Here is a 24,293-nt window from a genome sequence, read left to right on the forward strand (position 1 = left end):
TATGAAGTTCAATTTCTGTTTCAAAGCTGCGAGCCCTTGTGGTGGGGACATAGGATAGACCTTTCAATAATAAGCTTTCTTCTTCCAGGGATAATTGGTATTTGCTCAAATTGTAAATCGGTGCTACCAATTGAGAGGGGGGCCTTGCCAGTTTCTCGTTTGCATTCGAGGAGGCCCCTGGTATTTGTTGCGGCCTCGGTTGCCCCGTCCTTGAAAAAATTGTTGTTGGGGCTGTTGTTGAGGCCTATTCGAAATATTACCACCCGTAGAGGTGCCAGCGGTAGAATCACTGCTTATTGAACTGTTCGAGGAGTTGGAGAAATTCACATATGGTCTCTTTTTGAAAGTGGCTTGTCTATACTGGGCTTGTTTGTTAAGGTCATCGTAATATGATTCGACTAAGTAAGGGTAGGTTCGTGTTTCTTTGTACTGTTCTACATCTTTCTTTAGTTTCCAAAGTTTTTTCTCAATAATGGTTTTGTTGAAAATTACTATTTCTTCATCTATTTTGGCTAGCACATCTTTCAGATTTTTCATAATGTTGTCCTGTTTGATTTTTTGTTCTAATTTCTCAATCTCATCTTGTTGAAGTTTTACTTCCTCAGCGGAAGTCTCGATAATGAGAATCAGGAAATCTCGTGAACATTTGTTGCTGACTCCACTAAATTTTCCTTTAAACTTAGTGTTGTAGGTAAAAACTCTCGGGATGTTTTTAATTTGCAAACCCTCTGGTATAATTCCAGCTTTCAGGTAGGCTAGCATCAATTGGCCGTGACTTTCTGTCCTTACTAGTTTTTTCTTCTTCTGGAGGAGGATGTCTGCCTCATTAGACTGAGGGATTTCCGTTGGTGCTGCCACATTGTTGCCCAACAGTGAGGGCATGCCCATTAATTTGAGGTATACCTCATCTGAAAAAGACACTAAATTCATGTTATCCATTTTGATTGGTAGAGATGGAAACTGTGCATGGGTCTGTACTCACTAGACCTAAATAGTTATTAGCAACCTGAATTGGTTTGCGTAAATTAACTGAACCCAACAACCAAAGGGTTGTCCAAAATCAAGATTATATGATTGGGTACTCCCAATTTTTTGTTATCGAGGGGGCGGCACTATCGGTGGGAGACTAATATGTATAAAACAAGAAGTGATAGGTCGCCTACCCCTACCTCAAGACCCTGAATCACCAAAGGTTATGTCCAAGGTAGCCTTATATAATTTTCAGGTTACACACACCAACCCTCATACAAACGGTTATTATTCAATATTCAATTTATTATTCAAAAAATTAGTATAAAAAACATTAATATACAAAACAACGCCTAGGAAGATATAAAAACAAACTGTGCTAATCACTTACAATCTAGATGGTGACAAAGCACCAGACCTTTCAAAACGTCAGTGACCATAGTGAAAGGTAATGGGAAAAAACAGTATATCTTACTGTGGGTATGTGCATGTGTACTTTCAGGGAAGAGTCAACATATATTGTGGTCTCCCACCTTCTAATGAATACCTCAAGGGTGTTTAACCAGAGTGAATGATGTAATGTTATGTTCTTAATGGGTTAATCACTCTGTGTAAGGTAACTTATGTGGATACAGGGTAGCAGCGGGTGATTTAGTACACGCCAGCTATCCTATCATGGTTTATTCTAAGTGAGAGATAGGAATCAGCTAATACACGTTCCTAATAACACGTCGACATATGTTTCGGCCTTTGTGACACATACGGAATTCTCTCTGGTACCGTTGGTCAAGATGTGGATAATGGCCGTCTTCAGGACAGACGCAGATTTGAAAATTTTCCGTATTAAATACTTTCCCAATGGTAGAATATCTGGATAAGAATATATAAAAGAAATGCATAAAAAGATTGTATAAATTGTGACATATTATTGGCCGATATTTAAAAGAGGGTGTGGACTGCTGGTCATGAAACTGCAGTAACTTGGACTGACCTGAGAGTAACTCTATTTCTTTGGGTCATATCTGGTAGAAAATATCGGCAGATTCAGATGGGTTCCTACAGGGTGGCCATCCATTCAATTTCAAATATTGTGTCTGTAAAACATACAGACAATAATTCGTTAGATACCTATTTCGGCTCTTCATTATTTATTCAATAATTTGTTAGCGCATAGGTGCCAGTGATTTTTAAAGGTTACCTTTCGTTTTTTCTTTTTTCTTTCTTGATGGACTGATGAGCTACAACAACTTCACTAAGCTCGAGTCGCAATGGTGATGGTGTTCTTGCACTTGTTATTACACTGAGGCTGTGAAGAATAACAGAGACATTTACAGCTTACTCATATATGAAAGATATTTTAAGTCATGTTATTTTAACAATAAATAACGGTAGCTATATCAGTGCATCGTGCACATATATATTCTAAGCTAATGGCAACTGCTAGCCAAACGGCTAAAGTCCTTTACACTGTGCAGCTAGTATTAGTGGTCATTGCAATTCCCACTTATTATTACACTGAGGCTGTGAAAAATAACAGAGACATTTACAGCTTGCTCATATGTATAAGATATTTTGAGTCATATTTAGAGAAACAGTAAATAACGATAACTTATATCAGTGCATAATGCACATGTGTGTTCCAGGTAAATGGCAACTGCTGGCCTAACGGCTGAAATCATTCACGTTGTGCTGCTAGTCTTAGTGGTCGTAACGGTTCCCATGTAACATGGGGACCGGCAGCTGAAACAAAGTAACATATTCCGAACGCGGGAAGACCCTTTGGCCTCTAGCACCCGTGTTGAAAAGCGCAGCGCGAGGTGAGTTGTTAAACCTACGGCGCCATAGATATATTGTCTAAGCTCACCTTCAGTCCAAGTCTGAATCCGTACGATCCGATTCGAGGTGTCGTTGCTACGCCTAGTGACCGCACATATCGGCTAAGTACGTGTTTTCAAAAGAACGTAAACAGCACGTGAGGAGTATCACGTGCGTATACGTACCGTGAATTGGTGTCTCTCAATTTCTACAATTAGTTACTTTTCACAGCATCTAATGTTATGCATTAGAAGGAAAGTGGCACAAACGGCCTACGATCACTGTAAGATTTTCGTAGTAACAGGGCAATTACGGCCGACTCTCGTGTCGGTCCGGCAAAGTGCACCTGTATAATGCATGCTGGGGTTTGTAGTGTACATAGTCAGTGTAGTGATAGAGACAGATTAGAAGTGGGACATCATCACGTCGACCAGCTGTGTTCTATATTGCAGAAGAGTAAATGTAATTTACAGTTGGGCTAAACCACTTATGTTGTTCATATTTGATACACATCAAGTAGCAGAAACACATGTTACAGCCGTATGTTGTATATAATCCTATAAAGTTAGCATGTTGGTGATACGTATATACAATAAACCTGTGTCTTTTAGGCCCCATCTTTTAGAACGTAGGTACTATAGACAATATACAATGTTCTTACACTCACTTCAACCATCAAATTGTATGTACATGATAAATTATCACAGTTGTTCGACGTGAAGCTTACTTATGAGCATAACTTGCAGAAACAAAAACTCTGCTTTCCACGAACAACAATGACAAAGACAACTTATCAAGGAAAGAAAGAGTAGCCCTTGCAAAACTCAAAGCTAACAATTCCTTCATAATCAAACCTGCAGACAAAGGAGGGGGTATAGTGCTCTGGGATAAGCAAGATTATGATATAGAGGTTGCTAGGCACCTCAATGATCCCCTAGCATATCGACAACTACCCCTGGACCCTACGAATAGACTGAAGGATGAGATACAAAGCTTGATGAAATATGCCCTGGATGAGGGCTGGATTGACGAAGATGAGCAGTCATTCCTGATCAATCCTAATCCCACCACTCCGGCTTTTTATATTCTGCCCAAAGTGCACAAAAATCCACTTAAACCACCAGGCCGTCCGATTGTAGTAGCTATCAACTCTATTCTAGAACCCCTTTCGATGTATGCAGATTGGTTTTTACGACCATTCGTGAACAAGATGCAATCATACATAAAAGATACCACTAGCATGATAAACATCATTGCAGACATTCAAACTACTCGAGATGACATCCTGGTCACTCTTGATGTGGTTGCTCTTTACACGAGCATACCCCAACAAGACTGTCTCACAGTAATGCAAAAATATCTGAATTTGCGAACCACTACTTTGACAAAAGTACCTACAGCTTTCATATTAGAATGCATACGTTTGGCATTGAGAGAAAACTTCTTTCTTTATGAAACAACTTTCTATAATCAGTTACAAGGGACTAGTATGGGTGCCACGTTTGCGCCCGACCTTGCCAATCTATATATGGATGATTTTGAAACGAAATTCATCTACAACTGCAGTAACCCGTTTAAATTGAACATCATCGCATGGTATAGATACATCGATGATGTATTTATGCTATGGCGAGGTTCTGCATCATCTCTAATTGACTTTCATTCCTGGCTAAATCTTCAAAATCAATGTATCCAGTTTACGGTTGAATACAACACGTTGAAAGTCCCTTTTCTAGATCTTGAGATTATTAAGACAGACGAAGGGAAACTGGAAACGGTCCTCTATAAAAAACCGACGGATAGAAATACACTTTTGGAATATTCTAGTTTTCATCCGAAAAGTCTAAAAGAGGGCCTCCCATTTGGGCAATTCCTGCGCATCCGCAGGAACTGTTCCCAAATATCAGATTACAAAACACATGGACAAGCCCTTAAAACCAGACTGAGAGACCGTGGCTACCCAAAACAAACTATTCAAAGAGCCTACAAGAGAGCACAACACATGAATAGGGAAAACTGCCTAAATCCAGCACAGAAAACCACACTAAATAAAATCACTTGTGTGAGCACTTATAGCCCTATAAGTACACATCTGAGGAAAACCATCCTGAAACACTGGGATATGCTCAAAACAGAAGATTTCAACCCAGCAAAACCCCGATTTGCCTTTAAAAGACAAAAAAATCTTAAAGATAGCCTGGTACACACTTACCCAGGCCCAGTAATTCCACAACCAACTCAGAATACACTATGGGGCCTTGGCCCGGTTATTGGACATCATAAGTGTGGGAAATGTTCAGTTTGCCCACAAACCAAAAATATGAAGAATTTCACCCTAGGGACTCGAGTTATCCCATTACGAGAATTCACTAACTGCGCCACCACCTGGGCAGTATATGTCATTCTCTGCCCCTGTAATCTAGCATATATTGGAAAAACAAAAAGGCAAGTCAGACAACGCATCTGCGAACATAAGTCATGTATAAGAAATCAAATAGAAAATAAACCGATGGTGTCACACTATGTTCAAAAACAGCATAAACCAACAGAGATGCTTTGGTGCGTCTTACAAACCGTGAAACAAGCGATAAGAGGTGGGGACCGCAATTTGACTCTTATCAAGTGTGAACAACGCTGGATTTACGAAACTAACTCTGTAAAGAATGGCTTAAACATAGCGGTTGAATGGAATAAATTTCTGTAAATGATTGAACACATGTCTCACTGATTGGACCAAATCTTGTATAAAGTATCACCATGCTGAGAGTTGTTTGATAAACAAGAAGTTATGCTCATAAGTAAGCTTCACGTCGAACAACTGTGATAATTTATCATGTACATACAATTTGATGGTTGAAGTGAGTGTAAGAACATTGTATATTGTCTATAGTACCTACGTTCTAAAAGATGGGGCCTAAAAGACACAGGTTTATTGTATATACGTATCACCAACATGCTAACTTTATAGGATTATATACAACATACGGCTGTAACATGTGTTTCTGCTACTTGATGTGTATCAAATATGAACAACATAAGTGGTTTAGCCCAACTGTAAATTACATTTACTCTTCTGCAATATAGAACACAGCTGGTCGACGTGATGATGTCCCACTTCTAATCTGTCTCTATCACTACACTGACTATGTACACTACAAACCCCAGCATGCATTATACAGGTGCACTTTGCCGGACCGACACGAGAGTCGGCCGTAATTGCCCTGTTACTACGAAAATCTTACAGTGATCGTAGGCCGTTTGTGCCACTTTCCTTCTAATGCATAACATTAGATGCTGTGAAAAGTAACTAATTGTAGAAATTGAGAGACACCAATTCACGGTACGTATACGCACGTGATACTCCTCACGTGCTGTTTACGTTCTTTTGAAAACACGTACTTAGCCGATATGTGCGGTCACTAGGCGTAGCAACGACACCTCGAATCGGATCGTACGGATTCAGACTTGGACTGAAGGTGAGCTTAGACAATATATCTATGGCGCCGTAGGTTTAACAACTCACCTCGCGCTGCGCTTTTCAACACGGGTGCTAGAGGCCAAAGGGTCTTCCCGCGTTCGGAATATGTTACTTTGTTTCAGCTGCCGGTCCCCATGTTACATGGGAACCGTTACGACCACTAAGACTAGCAGCACAACGTGAATGATTTCAGCCGTTAGGCCAGCAGTTGCCATTTACCTGGAACACACATGTGCATTATGCACTGATATAAGTTATCGTTATTTACTGTTTCTCTAAATATGACTCAAAATATCTTATACATATGAGCAAGCTGTAAATGTCTCTGTTATTTTTCACAGCCTCAGTGTAATAATAAGTGGGAATTGCAATGACCACTAATACTAGCTGCACAGTGTAAAGGACTTTAGCCGTTTGGCTAGCAGTTGCCATTAGCTTAGAATATATATGTGCACGATGCACTGATATAGCTACCGTTATTTATTGTTAAAATAACATGACTTAAAATATCTTTCATATATGAGTAAGCTGTAAATGTCTCTGTTATTCTTCACAGCCTCAGTGTAATAACAAGTGCAAGAACACCATCACCATTGCGACTCGAGCTTAGTGAAGTTGTTGTAGCTCATCAGTCCATCAAGAAAGAAAAAAGAAAAAACGAAAGGTAACCTTTAAAAATCACTGGCACCTATGCGCTAACAAATTATTGAATAAATAATGAAGAGCCGAAATAGGTATCTAACGAATTATTGTCTGTATGTTTTACAGACACAATATTTGAAATTGAATGGATGGCCACCCTGTAGGAACCCATCTGAATCTGCCGATATTTTCTACCAGATATGACCCAAAGAAATAGAGTTACTCTCAGGTCAGTCCAAGTTACTGCAGTTTCATGACCAGCAGTCCACACCCTCTTTTAAATATCGGCCAATAATATGTCACAATTTATACAATCTTTTTATGCATTTCTTTTATATATTCTTATCCAGATATTCTACCATTGGGAAAGTATTTAATACGGAAAATTTTCAAATCTGCGTCTGTCCTGAAGACGGCCATTATCCACATCTTGACCAACGGTACCAGAGAGAATTCCGTATGTGTCACAAAGGCCGAAACATATGTCGACGTGTTATTAGGAACGTGTATTAGCTGATTCCTATCTCTCACTTAGAATAAACCATGATAGGATAGCTGGCGTGTACTAAATCACCCGCTGCTACCCTGTATCCACATAAGTTACCTTACACAGAGTGATTAACCCATTAAGAACATAACATTACATCATTCACTCTGGTTAAACACCCTTGAGGTATTCATTAGAAGGTGGGAGACCACAATATATGTTGACTCTTCCCTGAAAGTACACATGCACATACCCACAGTAAGATATACTGTTTTTTCCCATTACCTTTCACTATGGTCACTGACGTTTTGAAAGGTCTGGTGCTTTGTCACCATCTAGATTGTAAGTGATTAGCACAGTTTGTTTTTATATCTTCCTAGGCGTTGTTTTGTATATTAATGTTTTTTATACTAATTTTTTGAATAATAAATTGAATATTGAATAATAACCGTTTGTATGAGGGTTGGTGTGTGTAACCTGAAAATTATATAAGGCTACCTTGGACATAACCTTTGGTGATTCAGGGTCTTGAGGTAGGGGTAGGCGACCTATCACTTCTTGTTTTATACATATTAGTCTCCCACCGATAGTGCCGCCCCCTCGATAACAAAAAATTGGGAGTACCCAATCATATAATCTTGATTTTGGACAACCCTTTGGTTGTTGGGTTCAGTTAATTTACGCAAACCAATTCAGGTTGCTAATAACTATTTAGGTCTAGTGAGTACAGACCCATGCACAGTTTCCATCTCTACCAATCAAAATGGATAACATGAATTTAGTGTCTTTTTCAGATGAGGTATACCTCAAATTAATGGGCATGCCCTCACTGTTGGGCAACAATGTGGCAGCACCAACGGAAATCCCTCAGTCTAATGAGGCAGACATCCTCCTCCAGAAGAAGAAAAAACTAGTAAGGACAGAAAGTCACGGCCAATTGATGCTAGCCTACCTGAAAGCTGGAATTATACCAGAGGGTTTGCAAATTAAAAACATCCCGAGAGTTTTTACCTACAACACTAAGTTTAAAGGAAAATTTAGTGGAGTCAGCAACAAATGTTCACGAGATTTCCTGATTCTCATTATCGAGACTTCCGCTGAGGAAGTAAAACTTCAACAAGATGAGATTGAGAAATTAGAACAAAAAATCAAACAGGACAACATTATGAAAAATCTGAAAGATGTGCTAGCCAAAATAGATGAAGAAATAGTAATTTTCAACAAAACCATTATTGAGAAAAAACTTTGGAAACTAAAGAAAGATGTAGAACAGTACAAAGAAACACGAACCTACCCTTACTTAGTCGAATCATATTACGATGACCTTAACAAACAAGCCCAGTATAGACAAGCCACTTTCAAAAAGAGACCATATGTGAATTTCTCCAACTCCTCGAACAGTTCAATAAGCAGTGATTCTACCGCTGGCACCTCTACGGGTGGTAATATTTCGAATAGGCCTCAACAACAGCCCCAACAACAATTTTTTCAAGGACGGGGCAACCGAGGCCGCAACAAATACCAGGGGCCTCCTCGAATGCAAACGAGAAACTGGCAAGGCCCCCCTCTCAATTGGTAGCACCGATTTACAATTTGAGCAAATACCAATTATCCCTGGAAGAAGAAAGCTTATTATTGAAAGGTCTATCCTATGTCCCCACCACAAGGGCTCGCAGCTTTGAAACAGAAATTGAACTTCATAAGTTCTTTCGGTCTATTAGATTAAAATATTTTTTTAGAAACTCGGCTGCCAAAGATAAAGACTCGAGTACCACGGGCCTTAAACCATCTTCAAAATTTGTACCATTGAATGCAATGGTTAGTCCATCCATTATAGCCTTTGAGAACCGGATTATTGCAGAAACAAAAACTCTGCTTTCCACGAACAACAATGACAAAGACAACTTATCAAGGAAAGAAAGAGTAGCCCTTGCAAAACTCAAAGCTAACAATTCCTTCATAATCAAACCTGCAGACAAAGGAGGGGGTATAGTGCTCTGGGATAAGCAAGATTATGATATAGAGGTTGCTAGGCACCTCAATGATCCCCTAGCATATCGACAACTACCCCTGGACCCTACGAATAGACTGAAGGATGAGATACAAAGCTTGATGAAATATGCCCTGGATGAGGGCTGGATTGACGAAGATGAGCAGTCATTCCTGATCAATCCTAATCCCACCACTCCGGCTTTTTATATTCTGCCCAAAGTGCACAAAAATCCACTTAAACCACCAGGCCGTCCGATTGTAGCAGCTATCAACTCTATTCTAGAACCCCTTTCGATGTATGCAGATTGGTTTTTACGACCATTCGTGAACAAGATGCAATCATACATAAAAGATACCACTAGCATGATAAACATCATTGCAGACATTCAAACTACTCGAGATGACATCCTGGTCACTCTTGATGTGGTTGCTCTTTACACGAGCATACCCCAACAAGACTGTCTCACAGTAATGCAAAAATATCTGAATTTGCGAACCACTACTTTGACAAAAGTACCTACAGCTTTCATATTAGAATGCATACGTTTGGCATTGAGAGAAAACTTCTTTCTTTATGAAACAACTTTCTATAATCAGTTACAAGGGACTAGTATGGGTGCCACGTTTGCGCCCGACCTTGCCAATCTATATATGGATGATTTTGAAACGAAATTCATCTACAACTGCAGTAACCCGTTTAAATTGAACATCATCGCATGGTATAGATACATCGATGATGTATTTATGCTATGGCGAGGTTCTGCATCATCTCTAATTGACTTTCATTCCTGGCTAAATCTTCAAAATCAATGTATCCAGTTTACGGTTGAATACAACACGTTGAAAGTCCCTTTTCTAGATCTTGAGATTATTAAGACAGACGAAGGGAAACTGGAAACGGTCCTCTATAAAAAACCGACGGATAGAAATACACTTTTGGAATATTCTAGTTTTCATCCGAAAAGTCTAAAAGAGGGCCTCCCATTTGGGCAATTCCTGCGCATCCGCAGGAACTGTTCCCAAATATCAGATTACAAAACACATGGACAAGCCCTTAAAACCAGACTGAGAGACCGTGGCTACCCAAAACAAACTATTCAAAGAGCCTACAAGAGAGCACAACACATGAATAGGGAAAACTGCCTAAATCCAGCACAGAAAACCACACTAAATAAAATCACTTGTGTGAGCACTTATAGCCCTATAAGTACACATCTGAGGAAAACCATCCTGAAACACTGGGATATGCTCAAAACAGAAGATTTCAACCCAGCAAAACCCCGATTTGCCTTTAAAAGACAAAAAAATCTTAAAGATAGCCTGGTACACACTTACCCAGGCCCAGTAATTCCACAACCAACTCAGAATACACTATGGGGCCTTGGCCCGGTTATTGGACATCATAAGTGTGGGAAATGTTCAGTTTGCCCACAAACCAAAAATATGAAGAATTTCACCCTAGGGACTCGAGTTATCCCATTACGAGAATTCACTAACTGCGCCACCACCTGGGCAGTATATGTCATTCTCTGCCCCTGTAATCTAGCATATATTGGAAAAACAAAAAGGCAAGTCAGACAACGCATCTGCGAACATAAGTCATGTATAAGAAATCAAATAGAAAATAAACCGATGGTGTCACACTATGTTCAAAAACAGCATAAACCAACAGAGATGCTTTGGTGCGTCTTACAAACCGTGAAACAAGCGATAAGAGGTGGGGACCGCAATTTGACTCTTATCAAGTGTGAACAACGCTGGATTTACGAAACTAACTCTGTAAAGAATGGCTTAAACATAGCGGTTGAATGGAATAAATTTCTGTAAATGATTGAACACATGTCTCACTGATTGGACCAAATCTTGTATAAAGTATCACCATGCTGAGAGTTGTTTGATAAACAAGAAGTTATGCTCATAAGTAAGCTTCACGTCGAACAACTGTGATAATTTATCATGTACATACAATTTGATGGTTGAAGTGAGTGTAAGAACATTGTATATTGTCTATAGTACCTACGTTCTAAAAGATGGGGCCTAAAAGACACAGGTTTATTGTATATACGTATCACCAACATGCTAACTTTATAGGATTATATACAACATACGGCTGTAACATGTGTTTCTGCTACTTGATGTGTATCAAATATGAACAACATAAGTGGTTTAGCCCAACTGTAAATTACATTTACTCTTCTGCAATATAGAACACAGCTGGTCGACGTGATGATGTCCCACTTCTAATCTGTCTCTATCACTACACTGACTATGTACACTACAAACCCCAGCATGCATTATACAGGTGCACTTTGCCGGACCGACACGAGAGTCGGCCGTAATTGCCCTGTTACTACGAAAATCTTACAGTGATCGTAGGCCGTTTGTGCCACTTTCCTTCTAATGCATAACATTAGATGCTGTGAAAAGTAACTAATTGTAGAAATTGAGAGACACCAATTCACGGTACGTATACGCACGTGATACTCCTCACGTGCTGTTTACGTTCTTTTGAAAACACGTACTTAGCCGATATGTGCGGTCACTAGGCGTAGCAACGACACCTCGAATCGGATCGTACGGATTCAGACTTGGACTGAAGGTGAGCTTAGACAATATATCTATGGCGCCGTAGGTTTAACAACTCACCTCGCGCTGCGCTTTTCAACACGGGTGCTAGAGGCCAAAGGGTCTTCCCGCGTTCGGAATATGTTACTTTGTTTCAGCTGCCGGTCCCCATGTTACATGGGAACCGTTACGACCACTAAGACTAGCAGCACAACGTGAATGATTTCAGCCGTTAGGCCAGCAGTTGCCATTTACCTGGAACACACATGTGCATTATGCACTGATATAAGTTATCGTTATTTACTGTTTCTCTAAATATGACTCAAAATATCTTATACATATGAGCAAGCTGTAAATGTCTCTGTTATTTTTCACAGCCTCAGTGTAATAATAAGTGGGAATTGCAATGACCACTAATACTAGCTGCACAGTGTAAAGGACTTTAGCCGTTTGGCTAGCAGTTGCCATTAGCTTAGAATATATATGTGCACGATGCACTGATATAGCTACCGTTATTTATTGTTAAAATAACATGACTTAAAATATCTTTCATATATGAGTAAGCTGTAAATGTCTCTGTTATTCTTCACAGCCTCAGTGTAATAACAAGTGCAAGAACACCATCACCATTGCGACTCGAGCTTAGTGAAGTTGTTGTAGCTCATCAGTCCATCAAGAAAGAAAAAAGAAAAAACGAAAGGTAACCTTTAAAAATCACTGGCACCTATGCGCTAACAAATTATTGAATAAATAATGAAGAGCCGAAATAGGTATCTAACGAATTATTGTCTGTATGTTTTACAGACACAATATTTGAAATTGAATGGATGGCCACCCTGTAGGAACCCATCTGAATCTGCCGATATTTTCTACCAGATATGACCCAAAGAAATAGAGTTACTCTCAGGTCAGTCCAAGTTACTGCAGTTTCATGACCAGCAGTCCACACCCTCTTTTAAATATCGGCCAATAATATGTCACAATTTATACAATCTTTTTATGCATTTCTTTTATATATTCTTATCCAGATATTCTACCATTGGGAAAGTATTTAATACGGAAAATTTTCAAATCTGCGTCTGTCCTGAAGACGGCCATTATCCACATCTTGACCAACGGTATCAGAGAGAATTCCGTATGTGTCACAAAGGCCGAAACATATGTCGACGTGTTATTAGGAACGTGTATTAGCTGATTCCTATCTCTCACTTAGAATAAACCATGATAGGATAGCTGGCGTGTACTAAATCACCCGCTGCTACCCTGTATCCACATAAGTTACCTTACACAGAGTGATTAACCCATTAAGAACATAACATTACATCATTCACTCTGGTTAAACACCCTTGAGGTATTCATTAGAAGGTGGGAGACCACAATATATGTTGACTCTTCCCTGAAAGTACACATGCACATACCCACAGTAAGATATACTGTTTTTTCCCATTACCTTTCACTATGGTCACTGACGTTTTGAAAGGTCTGGTGCTTTGTCACCATCTAGATTGTAAGTGATTAGCACAGTTTGTTTTTATATCTTCCTAGGCGTTGTTTTGTATATTAATGTTTTTTATACTAATTTTTTGAATAATAAATTGAATATTGAATAATAACCGTTTGTATGAGGGTTGGTGTGTGTAACCTGAAAATTATATAAGGCTACCTTGGACATAACCTTTGGTGATTCAGGGTCTTGAGGTAGGGGTAGGCGACCTATCACTTCTTGTTTTATACATTTTTTTTTCCGCATAACCTATACAAAAGTTGCAAGGATGCCTATTTAGGGCGAAACTTGATTTTGCATTAGAAAATGTCGGAGTTGTATACTGTGTACATCCTACAGTAATGCTACTTACAATGTAATCGTATGACAAAAGTAAGCACTCCCGATTGCTGTTGTGACATCTCCCTCTGAGGGTCTCCCGCTTTTTCGGCATCGTGCTGTTAAATTGCAAATAGATTTTTTTTTTCCCATCTACTACTGTGCCCTATTTCTTACAAACCTCTCTCCTATTGATAGTACACCTTGTAAAAAACAAGGCATTTTCATAACCTTAAAAATGTTAGCAATTTTGAAGGACTTGCAAGTAACGTATTGCAAGTAACATGCAAAGCCTGCACAGAGTGAAGTGAAATGCGCACAAGCACTGGGTTCAAATATGAAAGGAGAATGCTCTGACGAACGATGCACAATTAATGTGTGTAGTATCAGCACTGCTATCAACACACAAAGTAATCAATTTTGTTTTTTTGAACCGCAGTGAAGACTACTCTCCTGAGAATCAACTGCATCTACACTGCAGACGACATATCCAAAGAAACCAGGTCATTTTGCAAAAAAAAGTAAGTACAGTACAACCTTTATATTGTAACTACTCCTCAAAGAGGCTGCATGGGTTATGTGTTTAATTTGGGCACCAAAGCAACCATTGATTTCTGAACCATTCTACCTACAAATATCCATTTATTGAACAAAAAATAACAGGCAGAATGGCTCACAAATCCCTGTGTGTTTGGAACTCAAATAACATACGTAATCCTTAGAAGGTTAGATTTAGAAAAGTAGTTGCTGTTGCAAGTTTATGGCATTTTGTTTATTAATAATGCTTTTCGTCACCACTAGCCCACTTTGTAGTCTCATCTGAAGCACATTGTACTAGGATACAAACAGTAAAATAGCCTTACCAAATCATTGCAAGAGTCCAATACACATTCACACACCATAACAAAGAGCTTCCTCATCAGACTCATGCACGCATGCACACAGCACACATACATTATACAACAGACCAAAGTATGCCTTCTTTTTTTCAACAGATACCAAAGAATGCCTACCAAAAAGCAACTCCGTAGAAAGGAACGCAGAAGTAGAGCAAATAAAAATAAAAGTGCCCAATCTAATCATCCATCTGTTGTAGAGTTTGTAGAGAATGTTGGAAGAAACCAGCTAATGCAGTTGGTTAGCAAAACAAAAGAAACTTCAAGTACCGAAACTTTACGTCCTCCATCAAAATGTGTCACAAAACACAAAAATGTTTGCAAAAAATCGGCTTCCAGTACAGCTAACAATGCTCCTACTAATCCTGATAGTGTAACAAGAACCCATAGCAAAAAAAGTATTTTATCAAAAATGTTTCGTTACAGAGTTCTTCAGAATCTACTAAGAAGAGGACCGAAATCATCCTCACCCCTTAAAACCTACCGTAAAAAGTTAATCCTACAAACTCTCGTGGACAGTGCAATCCTTCCGAAAAGGAAGTTGTTTATATTAGTGTTAAATAGGATGAAAGCACTAACAAAACTAAGTACCAAACTACAAATGAAACTCAGCAATAAACGGAATGTGAACAAAAATATTTTTTTAAATGTTTGTGGTGGTGAATGGAGTCACACAACAACCACAGAGCCAAATTTTAATGAGGAAGCATACGAACAAAATCAAACAAACACAACTGCCATCCATATCAGTGGGCGAGGGTATGAGAAAATCAATACTACCATCATGGAACAAGAAACACTGCTTACCAAAGTATTCTCTGTGAACTCAGAATTACCTCTGGATTCAGCAGAACTACACCGTCCAGTATACAAATGGCCATGCACATCAATGTGTGCCATTCCAAACAAAGCTTTCAATTCTTTACGTCAGTTCCTCAATCAGTATGTAACAGGTAAAGACAAAAGTAAAATAAAAGTGCTGCAAAATATGGATATGTGTCCAGTGCGCAAATACACGGGACTACAAGGACATTCATTAGCCTGCATTTCTGGGCCTATTTGCAAAAGCACCTTCCATGATATCAAAAGGATATCAATACATCATTCAAATGAAAGAAATCTAGTGTATAAAATATACTATGAAAAAACTCCAGCTTCAGAATTAGGCAATTTAAATAACACTCTTCTGCATGGTACACCCAAATACTTACAAGAAGAAATTGACCGTATTCAGAGAAAGTATTTTGGAAGTGAAAGCCACTTACAAAATTCAATAGTTTTAGAACATAGTAGCAACAATTCTGCACATAGCAACCTTCTATTACACACATACAGAAAAGAAATAGTAACATTTAAAAGGTCATCGGCTGAAGTACCAAACCGTGTGTGTGTGTTGCCGCAGAACCTTTTACAAAAGGAACACCAAAAATGTAGACATAGCATACAAAATAGAAAACAATAAAGACTCTAAATGGTTTGAATTAGCTCTCTACCTTTTAGCAGAAAACAAATATGAACTAACTGAACGCCTAATATGTTGCAGGTACTGTACTACAAAATTAGACAACAACCACACTCCTTCATGTGCTATAACAGATAATTTGGAATTGTTCCCACTACCAAAAATCCTGCAACAACTCAATTTGTATGAGAGCATAATAATTCAAACAGTTCACCCATTTCAAGCAATTATACGCCTTCATCCAAAAACAGCAAAATTACCTTCCTCTGAATTGGTGAAAGGCATTTGTGGCAAAGTAGTTTATTTACCATTAGATGTAACGGAAAATGTACACACTCTAGGAGTGCAATGTTCAATAGAGCATTCTTTAATAGTCTTGGTAAATGGTGTACCAACAAAGGAGAAAAAAATGTGGCAACAACTGGTGGGCTTACATAAAGTTAGACAAGCATTGCAATATCTAAAAGACAATAACGAGTACTACAAGGAAATAAATATTGATGAAAGCTTAAGGGAAACAACTGAAATAATTGAAGAGCCATCAGAAACTGGACAATTCAAACTTCTGGATCCTGCTACAGTATCCACTCTTTTGGACCATTACACAATTCATCCATTGTATTCCAATAAAAGCATAGATGATGCACTAGAAACTTTGCAAATGCCACAAACCAAAGGGTTACCAATGAGTATATGGGAAAAAAGTATAGAAGCACGTGCTTTCCCCCTGCTATTTCCTACTGGCAAAGGTGGAATATACGATGATAGACCCACTCAGATTGGAGCATCAGAATACCGCTCTTTACGAATGTATTCGCAAGATCCCAGATTTAGACAAAATGTGGAATACATATTCCACCTACCCTATGAAAGTGAATTAGCAACACTATGTTACCGAGTTCCACACATTTTGAAATCTGGAACCCACTTTCAAAATATGTCAGGTACGCAGTTAATACAAAAAGTACAGGAAAAAGATGAGATTTTACAAGCAAGTATAACAAATTTGTTTGCAAACATGCGTGGTACAAATGAATACTGGTCCCGACGGCACAGAGACGTGCGTTGTATGGTCAGAAACCTTGGACCACCGACTTGGTTTGTTACGCTAAGTTGTGCAGAATATGCATGGGAAGATTTGCATAAGTTCCTACGCATAGCAAACAGCAACAAAAACAACATAGATATATTAACACCTGGAGAACTTTGCTCTCTAGATCCAGTTAATGTGTCAAGATATTTCCATCATCGTTTCATTGCCTTGCTACACTTTATTTGCAATAAAATGTTTCCTTCCCTTGGAGAAGTGCAACACTTCTTTTGGAGAAAAGAATATCAAGCGAGAGGAGCACCACGTATTCACATGCTGTTATGGATCAAAGGTGCACCGGAATTCGGTCACGACAGTGATAGCACTGTTTTGCAGTTTATCCAAAAATACGTCATTTGTGAAATCCTTCACAACAGACACATAGTGAGCTGCATGGGCAGATTTTACAATTTCAAAGACACAAATGTGGCAAATATTGTTGCCGCAAATACAAAAACAAAGGTAAATACTACACCTAATGCCGCTTTGGTTTCCGTAGAGCAGTTACAGAAACAGGTGAAGTAAACAAATTCATGTCTTCAGTTCGACATAGTGTTAAAGGTAAATCACCTAAGAACACATATTACATAAAAAGAAGGGAAGAATCAAAATATATCAATGATTACAATGCAATCATTGCCCTCTTATGGAATGCAAACATAGATGTGCAGTACATTGCAGACAATTCAACTGCCGTTGCACGGTATGTTACAGCCTACTTAACAAAAGCAGAAAAAACAGAGCTTCAAGACCTCTAGGATGACCTAGCATCAGACAAAACATTATCACAGAAATTGTACAGCCTAGGCATAAAAAACTCTCTCTTAGAGAATGTGGAGCCTATGAAGCAGCAGATCATTTAACCGGTACTGCTTTGTATGGTAAATCAGAGAACATAGTATGGCTAAATCTTGGTCCTGCAAAATGTAGAAAAAGAGTGCTGAAATCATGTGAGGACATTGAAACAATTGGCAGAAATGATCCCAACAGCCAAAACATTCTAAAAAACAATTTACTGGACACATACTATCCTAACAGGAGTAGCACTTTGGAAAGCATGTGTCTATACCACATAGCTCAACACTTTGCATACAGAAATAATGTAAAACCTGATGAAAGCCAATGTAGATATAGAGTGACCGATTGTGAAGGGAGCTTAGTGAAACTTACCAAACGAAGCTTAATTAATCATGTCAAATTGTCATTAAAAACTCCTCAACAGAAAGAACTATATTACATGTTTCTGTTACAACTTTTCAAACCATGGAGAAAAGAGGAAGACATACTAGAAACCCATGACTGCTATGAAGATGCTTTCAAATCAAATGAAAGCGCTATCACCGATGTGAACTTTACGCAGTACAAAACAATGTTACACAATGAGCAGCAACAGGAAGAAGAACTTCAGGCCCAACTAGATAAGGACTCTTCCGACAGTAGTTAACCTTTAGTAGCAGGAAGTCAAGAACCACTAGGACAACCACTAATAGCAAATGAGGCTGAAGTAGCTATGGCAGAAGTAGAAAACACCATATATCAGTATCAAGAAGATACAGAAGACTTAAATGTACAACAAGCAAAACTTAACAAAGATCAGCGCACCATTTTTGAAGACGTAACAAAACAAATTGTACATGGTGTACAACACGAATATAAAGAATGTACCTGCCAAAATTACAAACCTATACTGTTGTACGTGAGTGGAGAAGCTGAATCAGGAAAAACATTCTTAATCAAAATCATCAGCAAGTTCCTTCAACAATTGACAAACAACAAACTGTCAGCTTTTGTAACGGCCCCCACAGGTTTAGCTGCCTACAACATAGGCGGTGTCACTTTACACCGATTACTACTGCTTCCAGTAGAGCATCAAAATAAATTAGACTATTACAAACTTTCTGCAGAAGCTGCAATGGAATTACGCAGAGTATTAAAACAAATGAAAATTCTACTAATAGATGAAGTAAGCATGGTCTCCAACCTAAGGTTGGATTTGATTCCCCTCAGATTACAACAAGTACTTAAAAGTAACAACGAATAAGTCTTTGCTGGGAAACACATTATAGTTTTCAGAGATATTCTACAATTGACACCACTAAAAGGTGAACCTATTTTTAAAACCTTAGGCCACAAAGACTGCCGGAGAACTGTTGGTAGCATAGGTAATGTCAACCTTTTGCAACATTTCCAATACAGAGAATTAACTGAGAACATGCGGCAATCTGCAGATCTCACTTATTCCAACATCTTAAAAAGTATTAGAGTTTGTGTACTATCGCAAGAAGCACAAGTTGTATTGAAAAACCGGCACATTCATGCACTTTATGGCGATAATGCATGTGCAACTGATGTTATGGAATAAATATGGCACAAAAATGTCAATTGTATGGCCTTAATAACAACTCTTGCAAGCTGTTTCAAATTCAATGAAACAATGTTAAATAAAGAAATGCAACCAATAATGGCAATTAGCGCCACAGACAAACTAGACGTACATGGTATGACAGTACCCATGTGTGAGCAAGCCACAACAAGACTAAATAGTTTAGAAAATTCAATCTCCAATTTAGCTGGGTTGGAAAAAATATTAAAATTATGCTTACATTGTAGAGTAATGCTTAAATGTAACCTTGACGTCGAGCAAGGGCTAGTTAATGGAGCACTAGGTACAGTTGTTGGCTTCCATACCCACGTGACAGCAACATTCAGTTTGTCAATATTCGCTTTGATAAACTTTCAGAAGTGAAAAGGATAGGGCGCTCAATTGCTCGATTCCTTCTCTTCAAAGACATGTATTTATGTAGAGAGCAATTTTCTCTAACTCTTGCATATGCAGTTACCATTCATAAATCCCAAGGTCTTGTCCTAGACAAGCATTGATAGATATAGGAAACACAGGGGGTAATTCATAGAATTCAGCGCACAAGTGGCGCACGCCAGCCGGGTGCGCCAAAATCCATTTCCGCGCACAGCGTATTTATGGATTTTAACATCCATTACCAGCCGTGGCGCAGAGTGGCGCCGCGACCCTGCAGCAGCGCCAGTTATGCCCCCAACCCCTCCCCGTGTGCCATGTACAGCGCACAAACCCCGTACATGGTGCACAGGCCCCCAACCACGAAAACGCCTGTAAAACTCCCCGCGCACCCCTCCGAATACACGTACCAGGCTGCGCGTGGAGTTTCACACGCCATTGGCCCTGTGCGAGCAGGGTACGTGTATTTCCAGGGTGCGCGGGAAGTTTCACATGCGATTGGCCCTGTGCGAGCAGGGTACCTGTTTTTAGGGGGTGCGCGGGAAGTTCCACATGCGATTGGCCCTGTGCGAGCAGAGTACCTGTATTTTGGGGGTACGTGGGAAGTTTCACACGAGATTGGCGCTGTGTGAGCGGGCTACGTGTTTTTCGGGCGTGTGCGGGAAGTTCCACACGCGATTGGCCCTGTGTGAGCAAGGTACGTGTATTTCGGGGGGATGCGGGAAGTTTCACACGCGATTGGCCCTGTGCGAGCGGGGTATGTGTTTTTCGGGGGTGCGCGGGAAGTTTCACATGCGATTGGCCCTGTGCGAGCAGGGTATATGTATTTCCAGGGTACGCGGGAAGTTTCACACGCGATCACGCGATTGGTCCTGTGCGAGCAAGGTACGTGTATTTCGGGGGTACACAGGAAGTGTCACACGCGATTGGCCCTGTGCGAACGGTGTACGTGTATTTCGGGGGTGCGCAGGAAGTTTCACACGCGATTGGCCCTGTGCGAGCAAGGTACGTGTATTTCCGGGGTACGCAGGAAGTTTCACATGCGATTGTCCCTGTGCGAGCAGGGTACGTGTATTTCGGGGGTGCGCAGGAAGTTTCACATGCGATTAGCCCTGTGCGAGCGGGTTACGTGTATTACTGTGGTGCTCGGGAAGACCCACATGTGATTGTCCCTGTGCGAGCGGGGTATGTGTATTACTGGGGTGCGCGGGGAGTCCCACACGTGATTGTCCCTGTGTGAGCAGGGTACGTGTATCATTGGGGTGCGCGGGAAGTTTCACACGCGATTGGCCCTGTGCGAGCAGGGTACGTGTATTTTGGGGGTGCGCGGGAAGATTCCCACGCAATTTCGCTGTCAGAGCGGGGTACGTGTATCCAGTGGGTTGCGCGGGGTGTCCCACACGTGAATTGGCAGTGTGGGTCCTCCCAGAAGTGCCCTCTACCCCCTCCCCGGCCCCTGAAAACAACCCACACCACAGGGTACTACCCTGCACCCCAGGTCATGTCCCGCAGGCAGCCCATCCACCATGGGCATGCCCCCCAGCCAGCCAACATGTCACCTTCCACTAGTGATCACCACTCATGTCCCCCAGCACCCCCACCCCCCAGCAGTCAGGGGCACCTGCCAGCAGGTCCCGACTCATGTCCCCCTGCACCCCCACTCCCCAGCAGTGAGGGGCACCTGCCAGCAGGCCCCGACTCATGTCCCCCAGCACCCCCACCCACCCAGCAGTGAGCCTCAGGCCCTGATCCATGTCCCCCAGCACCCACACCCCCCAGCAGTGAGGGGCACCTGCCAGCAGGCCCCGACTCATTTCCCCCAGCACCCCCACCCACCCAGCAGTGAGGGGCACCTGCCAGCAGGCCCCGACTCATGTCCCCCAGCACCCCCACCCACCCAGCAGTGAGCCTCAGGCCCTGACTCATGTCCCCCAGCACCCACACCCCCCAGCAGTGAGGGGCACCTGTCAGCAGGCCCCGACTCATGTCCCCCAGCACCCCCACCCCCCAGCAGTGAGGGGCACCTGCCAGCAGGCCCCGACTCATGTCCCCCAGGACCCCCACCCCCCATCAGTGAGGGGCACCTGCCAGCAGGCCCTGACTCATGTCCCTCAGCACCCCCACCCACCCAGCAATGAGCCTGAGGCCCTGACTCATGTCCCCCAGCACCCCCACCCCCCCAGCAGTGAGGGACACCTGCCAGCAGGCCCCGACTCATGTCCCCCAGCACCCCCACCCACCCAGCAGTGAGGGGCACCTGCCAGCAGGCCCCGACTCATGTCCCCCAGCGCCCCCACCCACCCAGCAGTGCGCCTCAGGCCCTGACTCATGTCCCCCAGCACTCCCACCCCCCAGCAGTCAGGGGCACCTGCCAGCAGGCCCTGACTCATGTCCCCCAGCACCCCCACCCACCCAGCAGTGAGGGGCACCTGCCAGCAGGCCCCGACTCATGTCCCCCAGCACCCCCACCCACCCAGCAGTGAGCCTCAGGCTCTGACTCATGTCCCCCAGCACCCCCACACACCAGCAGTGAGGGGCACCTGCCAGCAGGCCCCGGCTCATGTCCCCCAGCACCCCCACCCCCCAGCAGTCAGGGGCACCTGCCAGCAGGCCCTGACTCATGTCCCCCAGCCCCCCCACCCACCCAGCAGTGAGGGGCACCTGCCAGCAGGCCCCGACTCATGTCCCCCAGCACCCCCGCCCACCCAGCAGTGAGCCTCAGGCTCTGACTCATGTCTCCCAGCACCCCCACACACCAGCAGTGAGGGGCACCTGCCAGCAGGCCCCGACTCATGTTCCAACAAACAACATGTCCTAACAAAACAGACCACTGTCCCTAAAGCCAACCCTAATCCCCCCCAATCCAAGCATGCAACCATCCACAGAACCCACTCCCAAAGTACCTATGCCATGATAGTCGAAATGAACCACCATGCCCATGCAGGAATGAACAACGTAGCCACAGAGTGGCAACACGTGACTGAGGAAATGTTCAATGAGACATGCACAAAACCAATTACAGAACACAACACCAAATGTATTAAAAACATAAAGAACTGACTTGGAGGAATAGTAAAATGAAAATCAATGTACAATGACCGATGTAGAAAAAAAATATTGTAAATCCAATGAAGTTAAAAAAAAGAAAAATCATGTAGAATAAAGAAAGCATGTACAAGTCTGCATCCACAAACAAAAGGAAACCTACACAAAAGTCCTATGAAGAAAAAACTATATACACACGAAGTGGAGCAATGTCCATTAACTCCAAATTAAAAGAAAAACAAAGGAAACCTAACACTATCTAACTATATACAATGACGGCGGGCAAGTACTGCGGCTCACTCTGTCCTGACCATGGTGAGGCGCGCCACTTCCGCCCGCCGCCGCTCCGCATCTATGCGCTAGCCCAACCGCAGCCACACGGAAGACACTCAAATTCCAGGGTTCTCCTGCTCTCTGGCCGATGCCTGCCTCTCTGATGACGATGGCCACGAGCCATCATTGCTCCCACCTAGAGCCTGCTGCTGTTGCTGCTGTCCATTTGCCCTGTCTGATGCCTGCACATCCTCCATCTGCTGGTCTCCAGTTGATAGGGTTTCCACCCCTGCTGGACTGCCGACTCCCGACTGTGGCAGGGATGGGATCTCCACCAAGCTGGCTGTGTTGGTCAGGCCAGGTCCACAGGGGGCCCTGGTGGAATCTGGGCCGGAAGACGGCAGGGAAAATGACTGGCGCATAGTCTCCACAGAGGAGGTGAGGTCTGCCAGAGTGCGTGACACATGTAGGAACCCACCGACCAGGGCCCCTCCCAACAGTGCCACGTAGCAACGCTGCTCTTTGTGATGGCGTGCGTGCTCCGCCCAGGAAGCTCACACGTCATCCCGAATGTCACGAGTGCACAACGTGACACCAACCGGGACGGAGCCCATACGGTCATGGGACCCCTCGTCCGCAGGTAGTGGAGAGGCAGATGATGTGTCACTCCCCCCTACCTGCTGATGGGCCTGGGATGGGGCATCCCTGCTGGTGCATGGTGGTGCAGTCACAGGGTCAAGGACAGCGACATGCACAGGCCCCTCTGAGGTGATCTGTGCTGCCTCCTGACCCTGGCCCTGGACTGCACCACTTGCACCAGTGGTACTACCCCCACCAGGCCCTATGTGCAGCTCAGTAGCGGGCTCCTACTCCTCTGTGGAGACCACCAATCTGGATGGCTCCACACCGTCTTCCGCCATTGCAAGCCCCTGTGGGGCCTCACCCAGCCCTTCCGCTACAGCCATAGTGGCAGACGCGGCACCAGCCCCCTTGCTCCCGGAT

The sequence above is a fragment of the Ambystoma mexicanum genome, chromosome 6q (genome assembly GCF_040938575.1).
Source record: "Ambystoma mexicanum isolate Mex_15411 chromosome 6q, UKY_AmexF1_1, whole genome shotgun sequence".
In the NCBI taxonomy this organism is placed as follows: Eukaryota; Metazoa; Chordata; class Amphibia; order Caudata; family Ambystomatidae; genus Ambystoma; species Ambystoma mexicanum.